The following is a 12,882-nucleotide window of genomic DNA, read 5'->3' as shown; positions in this document are numbered from 1 at the left end:
ACTTGTCCACTGCAGATGGGAGTTCACAAAACAGAATAAAAAATAAAGTCCCTGCATATGGAAAACTGGATATTAGAGGAAAGGCTAGGCTAAATTTTTTCTCCCTCCTATCCAGTTTTCTATTTTCTTGTTGTTATACGCCTTCAAATGGATTATAACTTATGGCGACCCTATGAAACTTTTTGGATATATTCGTAGGGTTTTCATGGTAAGAGGTATTCAGAGGTGGTTTACCATTGCCTTCCTCTAAGCCTATGGCACCTGGTATTCCCAGGCAGTCTCCCATCCAAGTACTAACCAGGCCTGATCCTGCTTAGCTTCCAAGATGAGACAAGATTGGGCATGTTCAGGGTAGTATGGCCATAGACAGTTTTCTATAGGCAGGGTTTTTATTTTTTTATTTATTTATCTATCGAGTAGCATTCAATCATGTGAGCCACCTCTTGCTATCTCAATCAGTATAACCCAGAAACATGTTGACCGCTTCAGTGAGATGTAATGAATTTGTTCAAATGTCTAAGGAAAACATTTTGGATTTCAGTGAATCCCTTGGTTATACTGCATAAGATGAGCGTGCAGTTGCTTTAGTCCCCACTTCTGCTGCAATAAACTTTTCACAAGAGAGCAGGCCTATTGTGTTCAGAGGGGCCGCTTGTGGTTCCCAGCTCAGCGATGTATTTAAATGCACACAGTCAATCATAACAAAACAGTTAGAGGCAAGTGGAAACAAGCCAGTGAGAAATGTACAGCAACAATGTGAAAAGAGACGGTTTTTATATTGTGAGTCAATATATAACCTTACAGCAGCTTTCAGCACAGGAAACTGTAATAAAAGGGGCATCCTGCTAGGTGATGAAATGGATCTCTAGTATTTTTGAAGAGTCTAGAATAGATTGTCAAGATGCCACCTGAAAAGTGAATAACAATGTTTAGTCTGAGTAGTTACATTTACCTTATACATAGTGCCCAGTGGATGCAAGAGATCACAGATTTTATATACACACTCACACACACACAACCCTCCAGAATTTAGCATTATCAAGGAAATCCTGCACAATATATATATTTGTGACTACCAAGTGGAAACAACAAGTCTAAAAGAGTGAAGTTGCAGGCAGTGCAAAGCCACCTCTTACTGAAATCATTGGGAAGGAAAACAAATGGTAAGGAAAACAAATGGCAAGGAAAAGGCAGAACTGCTCAACACCTATTTTGTCTCCGTTTTCTCCCAAAAAGGGAACAGTGTGCAACCTTGCATCGGTAGCAATCTCAGTAAGGGGTCGGGATTGCAGTTCAACATTGATAAGGAGATAGTCAGGAAATACCTAGTTAACCTGAATGAGTTCAAATCTCCAGGGCCTGATGAACTGCATCCCAGAGTATTGAAGGAACTTGCGGATGTACTCTCGGAACATCTTGCCATCATCTTTGAGAAATCCTGGAGAACGGGAGAGGTGCCGGAGGATTGGAGACGGGCAAACATCGTCCCGCTCTTTAAAAAGGGTAAAAAAGAAGATCTGGGGAATTACTGGCCGGTCAGTCTGACTTCAATACCGGGAAAGATATTAGAACGGATAATAAAAGAGTCCATTGGCAACTATCTAGATGACAATGCTGTGATTAGTAGGAGCCAGCATGGGTTTGTCAAGAAAAAATCCTGTCAAACTAATCTCATCTCTTTTTTTGATCGGGTCACTAGCCTAGTAGATGGTGGAAATGCTGTAGATGTCATCTATCTAGATTTCAGCAAAGCGTTTGACAAAGTCCCCCATGACCTTTTGATTAGCAAACTCGTCAAATGCGGACTACATGGAAATACTGTCAGGTGGATTCACAACTGGTTGGAAAACCGTACTCAAAGAGTGGTCGTCGGTGGCTCTGCTTCGGACTGGAAGGAGGTTTCGAGTGGAGTGCCACAGGGCTCTGTCCTGGGGCCGATACTCTTCAACATTTTTATCAATGACTTAGATGACGGGGTGGAGGGAAGCCTTATGAAGTTTGCGGATGATACGAAACTGGGAGGGATAGCTAACACAATGGAAGACAGGAATAAAATCCAAAGGGACCTGGATAGACTAGAAAATTGGGCTGAAATTAATAAAATGACATTCAATAAAGACAAATGCAGGAGTCTGCATTTAGGCCACAAAAACAAAATGCACGGGTACAGGATGGGAAATACCCGGCTTAGCAGTAGTGCGTGTGAGAAGGACCTTGGAGTTGTAGTGGATCGCAAGTTGAACATGACCCAGCAGTGTGATGCTATGGCAAAAAAGGCAAACGCGGTTTTGGGATGCATAAACAGAGCTATAGTTTCCAGGTCGAGGGAAGTAATAGTCCCACTATATTCTGCATTAGTCAGGCCTCATCTGGAATACTGCGTTCAGTTCTGGGCGCCTCATTTTAAGAAAGATATAGACAAGTTAGAGCGGGTTCAGAAGAGGGCAACGAGGATGATAGCCGGTATGGAGAACAAGTCTTATGAGGAAAGGTTGAAGGAACTTGGCATGTTCAGTCTGGTGAAGAGAAGGCTGAGGGGTGACATGATTACACTCTTTAAGTACCTGAAGGGCTGTCACATAGAGGAGGGTACAGATTTGTTCTCTGCTGCCCCAGAGGGTAGGACTAGGTCTAATGGTTTTAAGTTGCAGGAGCGTAGATTCAGATTGGACATTAGAAGGAACTTCTTGACAGTAAGGGCAGTTTGGCAATGGAACCGACTGCCTAGGGAGGTGGTGGGATCCCCTTCGCTGGATGTCTTCAAGCAGAGGCTGGACAGCTATCTGTGGGAGATGCTGTAGCTGTGGATTTCTTGCTGTGAGCAGGGGGTTGGACTCGATGGCCTACAAGGCCCCTTCCAACTCTATGATTCTATGAGAATGTCCAAAGTTCATGACAAACCAAATACCATTTGATGAATGAAAAGCAAAATGAATAAAAAATGGTGAAAAGAAATAAAGTAGGAAAGGGCTGTAGCTCAAGGGCAGGGCATCTGCTTTGCATTCAGAAGGTCCCAGCCAGGTTCAGTCACCAGCATCTCCAGGTAAGGCTGAAAAATATATCTTCCTCATCTGAAACCCTGGAAAGCTGCTGCCAGTCAGTGTAGAAAATACTGAACTAGATGGACCAATGGTCTGACTTGATATTAACTTCTTAGTGGGAAACAGTGGGAGAGGGCCACTATGGCAGCTCAGGATTGCTTATGTGACAGGTATAATGGACACACACACACACACTTGATTCTGTTTCCTGATTCCTAACAGAGCAGAGCAGAGCAGAGGGAGCTGTCTCAGTTGGTCTACAGGTGAGGACATATAAGCAAGCCGGCTTTCAGAGAGAGAGCGAACAGAGCAAGTGAACAGGAAGAGCAAACAGGAGTTTGATAAAGGAGTTCAACATGGGAGGTCAAGGGGGAGGTCCCTAAACACACACACACACACACACAAACAAACAAATTACTAATTCGCCTTGTACAGCGCACCAGGACTCTCAAGTTTACCCTGTAGTAGGACAGAACAAAGCACAGGCCACACCAAAATAAGTAGTTAGAAAGAAACAAAAGATATTTATTTATTTATTTATTTTTATTTATTTTATTTATTTTATTTTATTTATAAACCGCCCATAGCCAATGGCTCCCTGGGCGGTGTACAACATACAATAATACAATAAATGAACAAAATCACAGATAAAAATACAAATTCATAATAACACCAAATGATATTAGCATAGCTAAAACATTAAAACAGTAAAATACATAGAAATATATTAAAATGCCTGGGAGAATAGGAAGGTTTTAGCCTGGCGCCGAAAGGATAGCAGCGTAGGTGCCAGGCGTACCTCCTCGGGGAGACTGTTCCACAATTCGGGGGCCACCACCGAAAAGGCCCTAGATCTTGTCATTACCCTCCGAGCCTCTCGGTGAGACGGTACTCGGAGGAGGGCCTTAGATGTTGAACGAAGTGTACGGGTAGGTTCATAGCGGGAGAGGCGTTCCATCAGATATTGTGGGCCCACACCATGTAAGGCTTTATAGGTCAATACCAGCACCTTGAATCTGGCCCGGAAACAAATCAGCAACCAGTGCAAACGGGCCAGAACAGGTGTAATATGTGAGGACCGCTTGGTCCTCGTCAGTAGTCTGGCTCCTGCGTTTTGCACTAGCTGCAGCTTCCGAACCGTCTTCAAGGGCAGCCCCACATAGAGTGCATTACAGTAATCCAATCTAGAGGTCACTAGAGCATGAACAACTGAGGCGAGGCTACCTGAGCCTCGAGTGACAAGGAAGGGTCGAAAAGAACCCCCAGACTACGAACCTGTTCCTTCAGGGGGAGTGTAACCCCATCCAGAACAGGATGAACATCCTCCATCTGAGCGGAAAAGGCACTCACCAACAGCGTCTCAGTCTTGTCTGGATTGAGTTTCAGTTTATTAGCTCCCATCCAGTCCATTATCGCAGCCAGGCAACGGTTCAGCACATCAACAGCCTCACCTGAAGCAGATGAAAAGGAGTAATAGAGTTGCGTGTCATCAGCATACTGATGGCAACGCACTCCAAAACTCCGGATGACCGCACCCAGAGGCTTCATGTAGATGTTGAAAAGCATGGGGGACAGAACTGATCCCTGAGGGACCCCACAATGGAGAGTCCAGGGTATCGAGCAATGTTCCCCAAGCACTACCTTCTGGAGACGATCCGCCAAGTAGGAGCGGAGCCACTGCCAAGCAGTACCCCCAACTCCCAACTCCGCGAGTGTCTCCAGAAGGATACCATGGTTGATGGTATCAAAAGCAGCTGAGAGATCAAAGAGAATCAACAGAGTTACACTCCCCCTGTCCCTCTCCTGACAAAGGTCATCGTACAGGGCGACCAAGGCTGTTTCTGTGCCAAAACCGGGCCTAAAACTGGATTGAAACGGATCTAGATAATCGGTTTCATCCAAGAGCGCCTGGAGCTGGCTGGCAACCACCCGTTCCAAGACCTTGCCCAGAAATGGAACATTCGCTACCGGTCAATAGTTGTTCAAATTATCTGGGTCCAAGGACGACCTCTTCAAGAGAGGTCTCACTACAGCCTCCTTGAGACAACGAGGGACAACTCCCTCACTCAAGGAGGCATTGATCACTTCCTTGGCCCAGCCGGCAGTTCCAGCCCGGCTAGCTTTAACTAGCCAAGAAGGGCAAGGGTCGAGTACCAACGTGGTTGCATGCACCAGTCCAAGCATCTTGTCAACTTCCTCAAGCTGCACCAACTGAAACTCATCCAACAACTGAGGACAAGACCGTGATCTAGGTACCTCAATGGATTCAACTGTCCTAACATTAGAGTCGAGGTCCCTACGGATGCATGCGATTTTATTTTGGAAGTGCCCCGCAAACTCGTTGCAGCGGGCTTCAGATGACTCTGTAGTATCCTGAGGGCCAGAGTGTAAAAGCCCACATACTACCTTAAAAAGCTCCGCTGGGCGGCATAAAGATGATCTAATAGTGGCAGCAAAATAACACTTTTTTGCTGCCCTTACCGCTTCTATGTACAACTTAGTGGAGGCACTTATCAAAGCATAATTGCATCCGTCAGGAGTTCGCCTCCACCTACACTCAAGCCTCCTCCTCTCTTGTTTCATCACTCTCAGCTCCGGGGTATACCACGGAGCTGTATGAGCTCTACATCGAAGGGGGCGTGCAGGAGCGATCGTGTCAACAGCCTGGGTCATTTCCGTATTCCACAGTTCGACCAGGGCCTCGACAGGAGCACTAGTCTTATCAGCCGGAAAATCTCCCAGAGCCTTCTGAAAACCCAAAGGATCCATTAGTCTCCAGGAGCGGACCAACTTAATAGGTCCCCCACCTTTGCAGAGGGAAAGGGACGCCGTAAGTCTAAATCTCAGCAGGCGGTGATCTGTCCATGACAATGGGGTAGATGAAAAACACCCCACCTGCAGGTCACCATCTCCATGTCCAGTGGCGAAGATCAAATCAAGAGTATGTCCCGACACATGCGTTGGTCCAATAGAAAATTGAGACAGCCCCATTGTTGTCATGGCGGCAATGAAGTCCTGAGCTGCCCCTGATAAGACAGCCTCGGCGTGGATATTGAAATCCCCCAGTACCAAAAGTCTAGGGGATCCCAACAACACCTCCGAGACTATCTCGGTCAGCTCAGCTAGGGAAGCTGTTGGGCAGCAAGGTGGGCGGTACACCAACAGAATTCCCAATCTGTCTCGCTGGCCCAACACAAGGTGGAGACACTCCAGGCCAGTCACCGCCTGGACAGGGTGCCTGGTAGATAGAAGAGAGTATGAGTGGGAAGGATAATCCAGTGGTTGTGACCTGCAAAGTGTGTGCCACGTTTGTTTTCTTGCCTGAGAGCAACTGGTATTCATACTCCCTTTGACAGTGGAGACAGAATATAGTCATTGGGGCTAGTAATCATTTAGGACGTCATCTTCCATGAATTGGTCTAATCCTTTTTTAAAGCTATTCAGGTTGGTGGCCATCACTACTTCTTTTGGGAGTGAACTCCACAGCTTAACTATGTGCTGTTTGAAGAAGCACTTTCTTTTGTATGTCCTGACATTTTATAACACTGCATCTGGCTTCAGAAAATCTCAAAACATCTGGGCAGCCTCAAGCATGTTCTAACCCAGCCTTTCCCAACTGGTATGCCTCCAGATGTTGTTGGACCACAACTCCCATCAGCCTCAGCCATTGGCAATGCTGGCTGAGGCTGATGGGAGTTGTGGTCCAACAACATCTGGAGGCACACTGGTTGGGAAAGGGTGTTCTAACCTCATTTTGCTGTCCAGCACCTCCAATCCTCACAATTTTATCTGAGGCCCAAGATTGCTTTTTGACATATATTATCCTGTTTAATATCCTACTTTCAAGTCTGCTAATTTAGGTATGTCAGTCTTGTGGATTAAAAAGAGTAATTTGTTTGACTTAAGGTAGTTTGATATCTATCTTGTTGTTCTTAAAAAGGATTTTCACTGAGCTGGACAATTTGTCCACCTAGCAACCTGTGACACCCTTCCCTGGCTCTCCCTGTCAGGTTCCTACCTGCGCATGGCTACTGCCTGTCACTAGGCACCACCAGGGACTCCACCAGTCCGGACTGTCCTTTTTTATTGTTTCTCTCCCCGCTCTAGCACAGATCTCAACAGATCCCCCTGCTAGGCAACCACCAGTCACGTCCTAATACTAGTATTCCCAGAGACTCTGAATACTGGTATTGTTATTCTCTTCACCGCTGCCACCATTTGTTACAGTTTCCCTTCAGCCTTGGTCATTACCTTACCCTCCCTTCTGGTCTGTGAAACCCCAGCCAAGGATCAGGCCTTTGGTAAACCAAATTAAGTATTTATTAAAGATAACAAAGCTAACAAGATTAACAAGATTTCTTCTTAAGGCACATAAGCATATGGTTTTACTCAATACTAATCCGAACTCCACCCCCCTCCTTCTCCACTCTCTCCTGGCAAACAACTCTCTAAACCCCACCAAGCAACCCACTCAGTTTCACCTCATCCACCCCCCAGATTCCACTCTCACTCTTCCTTTTATACGTTCAGCCATTTTAAACACTCAGCCAATCATCTAGCATTCTACTGCCCATTCACTCCCCCTCCTCTTTCACTCCACTTACCATGTATCTTCTAAACAACCAACACTTACCATATATACATTAATATAGGAACATCATACAACCATCTACAGCCACTTCTTCATCAGTGTGTGATAATACACAGCCTTTACATTTATAGCAACATAATTCTGTTTGCTTTACATCTGTAAATATTCAGACAATACTATTCCTTGTGGTTTTGTTTTCTGAAACCATTTCCCCATTTCAAAGTCTACCAGTAATCTGTAGTTTTACAATATATCATTCCTAAAATGTTCTATTTTACCTTAGTTATTTAAGAAATAAGGTTTCCTCTGGCTTTAGACCATCCTAGGCTGTGTGTGTGTGTGTTCACTAAGGATGGGTGAGAAATCCGATTCAGTTTGCATTTCAAGCTGAATCTTTTAAATTCACACTTTCTGAAAGTATGAGAACTGAAATCGTACTTTGAAATACAAACATCTGAATTTTGCAATGCAATTCACCAACCAACCAATGTTTACCAAATGCATACAAAAATGCATTATATGACAAGAATGTGCTTGCAAAGATGTGTACATTAGTCAAAACTGCCTGCAAGAATGTGTTTATTAGGAAAAATCCACGTCAGAAAGACTTAAGTAATGGCAACAGAAGATTTATGTAACTGTACAGTTGACAATGAGGACATTGAACTTGTCAAGGATTATCAATACCTTGGCACAGTCATTCACCAAAATGGAGACAATAGTCAAGAAATCAGAAGAAGGCTAGGACTGCCGAGGGAAGCTATGAGAGAATTAGAAAAGGTCCTCAAATGCAAAGATGTATCACTGAACACTGAAGTCAGGATCATTCAGACCATGGTATTCACTATCTCTATGTATGGCTGTGAAAGTTGGACAGTGAAAAAAGCGGAAAAGAGAAAAATCAACTCATTTGAAATGTGGTGCTGGAGGAGAGCTTTGCAGATATCATGGACTGTGAAAAAGACAAATAATTGGGTGTTAGAACAAATTAAACCAGAACTATCACTACAAGCTAAAATGATGAAACTGAGGTTATGATACTTTGGACACATAATGAGAAGATATGATTCAATAGAAAAGACAATGATGCTGGGGAAAATAGCAGGGAGTAGAAAAAGAGGAAGACCAAACAAGAGATGGATTGATTCCATAAAGGAAGCTACAGACCTGGACTTACAAGATCTGAACAGGGTGGTTCATGACAGATGCTCTTGGAGGTCGCTGATTCATAGGGTCGCCTTAAGTCGTAGTTGACTTGGAGGAACATAACAACAACAACAAATGCTGGAGAATTTTCATGAGGATTTTTAAAAAAAATATCACAAATTGCTGCAGAAATGTGGAGAACTGAATTTAAGACTGGAAAAAGAGAAACCAAGAGAACCAAAACTGACAGCTCTTTCTATCCCTAGTATGCACACGTGTGTGTGTTTGTGTGCACGCACACGTCTGTGTTCCAAATTTGTAATTCCAAATTACAGTGCCTATGAAATAGTTAATCTGTAATTTTCCATATGTTACGACCCTGGGAAATTCCTCTCTTTCAGGGAATGAAATGAAGGACTCTGGGTCAGAAGGGGGATTGTACCCAGGGCCAGCCCAAGAAAATGAGCCTCTAGCTCCTAACTTTTACCTGAGAATATTGCACTGCTATCCTCTGAATCAGAAATCAATTTAACTCTTTTTTTCTTTGGGAAAACAATAGGGAGCCTAGTGGTGACTGAATATTACTAGTGAAAATATCAGACAGTTTGATTCTCTGACAAACTGAGAAACCACGGGCAGGACATAAAAAGCTCCTGAAGATTTGCTATAGCCTCTCCAACTTTGGAGAGGTGCTTGGCTGCCTGCTTGGGAATCTGGAGTACATTTGCCCCATCTGTGGCTTCTCTAAAGTTCTTGGAGAGGCTCTGGACTATGAGTTAGCCACCCAAGAACCCTTTCAATCAAGATGATTTGGATGGTTCTCAGACACACCCACCCCTCAGATATTTAAAACATTCCCAAATCTACCTTTCCGTTATGCAGTTACATAATGCCCCTGTGGCAACTACAGCTACATTCAGGGCTGGAGGCAGTTTTTGGAAAGAAAAGGCTTGGTGGCCTATAAGCGCTCCCTCTGGATTGGAACCTGTAGGAGCAGTTCATCAAGGAAGCACCTGCGGTAGTTAGAGACACAGAAAGAGAGCAGAAACAGCACATAAGAAATGAGTAAGAGGAGATTCAGTACATAGTGGTTGACTTCAAAATATGTTGGCCATTTTGACTGGCTGCAGCAAAACTGTGTTTTTAGCAAAATTTTAGGATTTAACTATCTTTTTGCTTCTGCTTTTGGTGTATTGCTCAGCAGAAAATGTCACACCTTCCTCCAGTAAACTGTGTATAGGATTCCCTGTGTGTACACATGGACGGTGTCAATGTAAAATACAATGTAAAATACATACAAGTGAACGGAAAAGGAGTGGCTCCCTTCCCATGTCTTTTTTGCAAGGCAAAACCAAGCATTAGAAGAGTGTACCGCAACTGATGTTGTCTTTATATATTTTTTATTTGGAAACTCGTTCCCAGGCACAAGATCTACATACAAAAATTGACCCCAAGTTTAGGTTTGCTTGCTGTAAACCAGCAAAACAAAAAGCTTTGAGCAAGACGCTTAGGTGGTTTTCTCCCTACTCGAAAGTAATTACCTTCCATTTGGCTGTGTACTGAATTTGCATCCAGTGCTCTAGTAATGATTAGGCATTAATATTTATGCCATGATAAATGTTTAGGTTATGTGTTAGACTCAGGTTTAGCACTCTAGTTTTCAAGATGAGTATGTTTACATCCCTGTAATCCTTGTTCTCACCTTCACAAATTGCTATCCTTGAAGGTACCTCATATATATATAATATCCATCCTCAAATTTTTTTTGGGGGGGAGAGCAAAAAGCACCCTGAAAAAACTAAATACCCACTTTTTGCATTTTTGAAGCTTTTCACAGCCATTATTCTTCCAGTCTTCTGCTGCTTCTGCATAATTCTTCACTTTTATTTATATATTCTAAACAATATCTATCCTGCCTTATCACAGAAGTCTTCAAGGCTTATTCTTTCAGATTTACTACATGATTCAAGCCAATCAGGGATCAGAGTGAATGTGAAGCTTTCACGAACTGTTCAGACTTGGCTATGTGATGATATCAATGAGGGCAAGCAAAGCCACATTACCACCATCTCTAGAGCCCCAATCCAGCTCTAGCCATCAAGCCAGAATGATCATTGCAATTCACACTGATGCACACATCCCACTTGGAGCAATGTACATTTGGGCTAATGTTCCCTGCTTAGTCACGCTTCAGTTTCATTGCAGTGTAACAGTAAGTGTTGGCCCAGTTGCCAAGGCAACAAAGACATGCTCCTTCTCCCCTTGCAATCATTTCTGTACCATTTCAATAGTTTCCTTGGTAATCACCAGTTGAAAATGTTCATGAGACTCAGACCCCAGGTCCAGCTGTATCCTCATTACAGATAGACAAATCAGTCTATTTCCATTCTATGTCAGCCTGGGATGAATCATAGGTCTGCCCTGTTTTTTGCCGATTTTAAAAAGTGCATGAAAAAAATTCACCTTTAAATTGTACACATTTTATACACATGCTTTGCCTAAAATATACATTTTTGTATGATTTTCAATGCACTTCCCCTAAAGCACACATTTCTATATATTGTTCTGTAAAATATACATTTTGTGAGGGTTTTTTAAAAAATCATAGTAAGATTTGGAGAAGTGCATAATCCAATTGATGGCTGTATTCCCAATCCTCATATAAGTCTGGGAACTGCAAATTAAGTTGGTTTGCTTTAAAATGTGGACTAAATGAATTTATCTTCCATTCCTAGTCTAGTCTAATGATCCACCACTTTGGACATGCTGAGATCATCTGGAGAAGCGCTGTTAGTTGTCCTCTGTGTTACGGAGGTCCAGGTGGCCTCAACCAGAAGTCATAAATTTAGAGTTGCCAGACCCATTCTGTGGAACACTCTTCCAGCAGAGATTCAGCGGACATCTTCACTTTTGACTTTTAGGCATCTCTTCAGGACTTTTTTTTATGGTGACAGCCCTATGTAGTTTAAAACTTTCTTGAGCAGCCAGTCATTTTAATGATTGTTCTGTATTGCTTTTTAAAAGGATGTTTTTAAGCTGCTGAACACAACCCTGATGTTTTGTGAGAGGGCAGCATGTAAATACTTTTATAAACAAATAAATAAATACTTTCTTAATCCACTTCATAAATGTGGTAAAGCAAGCTGTTGTTTATGAAATCTCATCATACAAACCTAATCTGTTTCTAGGGAGCCACAGCAGATTAAGTCTGTTGGTATTTTGTTTCCCCCCCTTTTTTTCTTCAAAAAAAGAAAAAGAAACATTGCAAAACTATTTTGGAAAAGTATCTGAAGGAAGGCCAAGCAGTGTTCATGTATTTTTATTGGTGCCAAAAAAGAGGAAGAAAGACTGAGGACAAAAGAAAGAAGTAAAAATGATTTAACATCTTGTATCATGTTAGAATCTTGAACTTAATGTGAAGCAATAAATAATTTCAGAGGTTTTTTTTAAAAAAAACAACAACTACAAGATTGGAACAAGAGGCTGGAAAGAATGAATGAGCAGTCCAGTATTTTTTAGCACATGGGAGTGGCTGATAAAGCATTGGATAAGAGATTTAACACAGGAATTAGCATTTCTGGGAGGGGGTGAGATAAAAGTACTAACATTTAGCAATATTACCTTACAGTTCAACAAGATTTAACATTCAAAGTTTTAGAAGTGTTTCTGACTGTGAGATCCTTGCTAACCTCAGAGGACATAGCCATTGTCTACTTTGTACCCACAGGTGCCCAAGACATGTGCCATGCAGGTAAGTGGTTTCCTAAACACTGGCCAAGAAAAAGAGTGTGAGTATGAGGCAGGGTTGGATGAATCTATCGATTTCAATTTCTCTTTAGGTTCTCATTTTTCCAAGCTTAAGTTCAGCTGGCCTCATTTCTGTATCAGTTTGTTATATGTTTTTCCTTTAAAAGTCCACATGAAAATCCATTCCCTTTTTTGTGCATATTTCTTCCAATATGCACTTTTTTGTATGCAACTTTGCCTCACATATAAATGTTTGCAAGCATTTTCCCCCAATATAATGTAACTTTGCACATTATTTTCACTAATACATGCATTTTTGTGCATACTTTCCCCTAATATACTGGTTTTTGTTCACAC

The 12,882-nt window shown here is 42.7% G+C and overlaps 1 pseudogene; it reads right to left on the bottom strand.

The window, feature by feature from the left end:
• Nucleotides 1-249: 249 nt before the first annotated feature.
• LOC133386284 (5S ribosomal RNA) lies at nucleotides 250-368 on the bottom strand (annotated as a pseudogene).
• Nucleotides 369-12,882: the final 12,514 nt, after the last annotated feature.

Source organism: Rhineura floridana, chromosome 5 (genome assembly GCF_030035675.1).
Source record: "Rhineura floridana isolate rRhiFlo1 chromosome 5, rRhiFlo1.hap2, whole genome shotgun sequence".
Classification (NCBI taxonomy): Eukaryota; Metazoa; Chordata; class Lepidosauria; order Squamata; family Rhineuridae; genus Rhineura; species Rhineura floridana.
The sequence above is the reverse complement of the archived record's forward strand: the minus strand, read 5'-3'. Positions and strand labels throughout refer to the sequence as shown.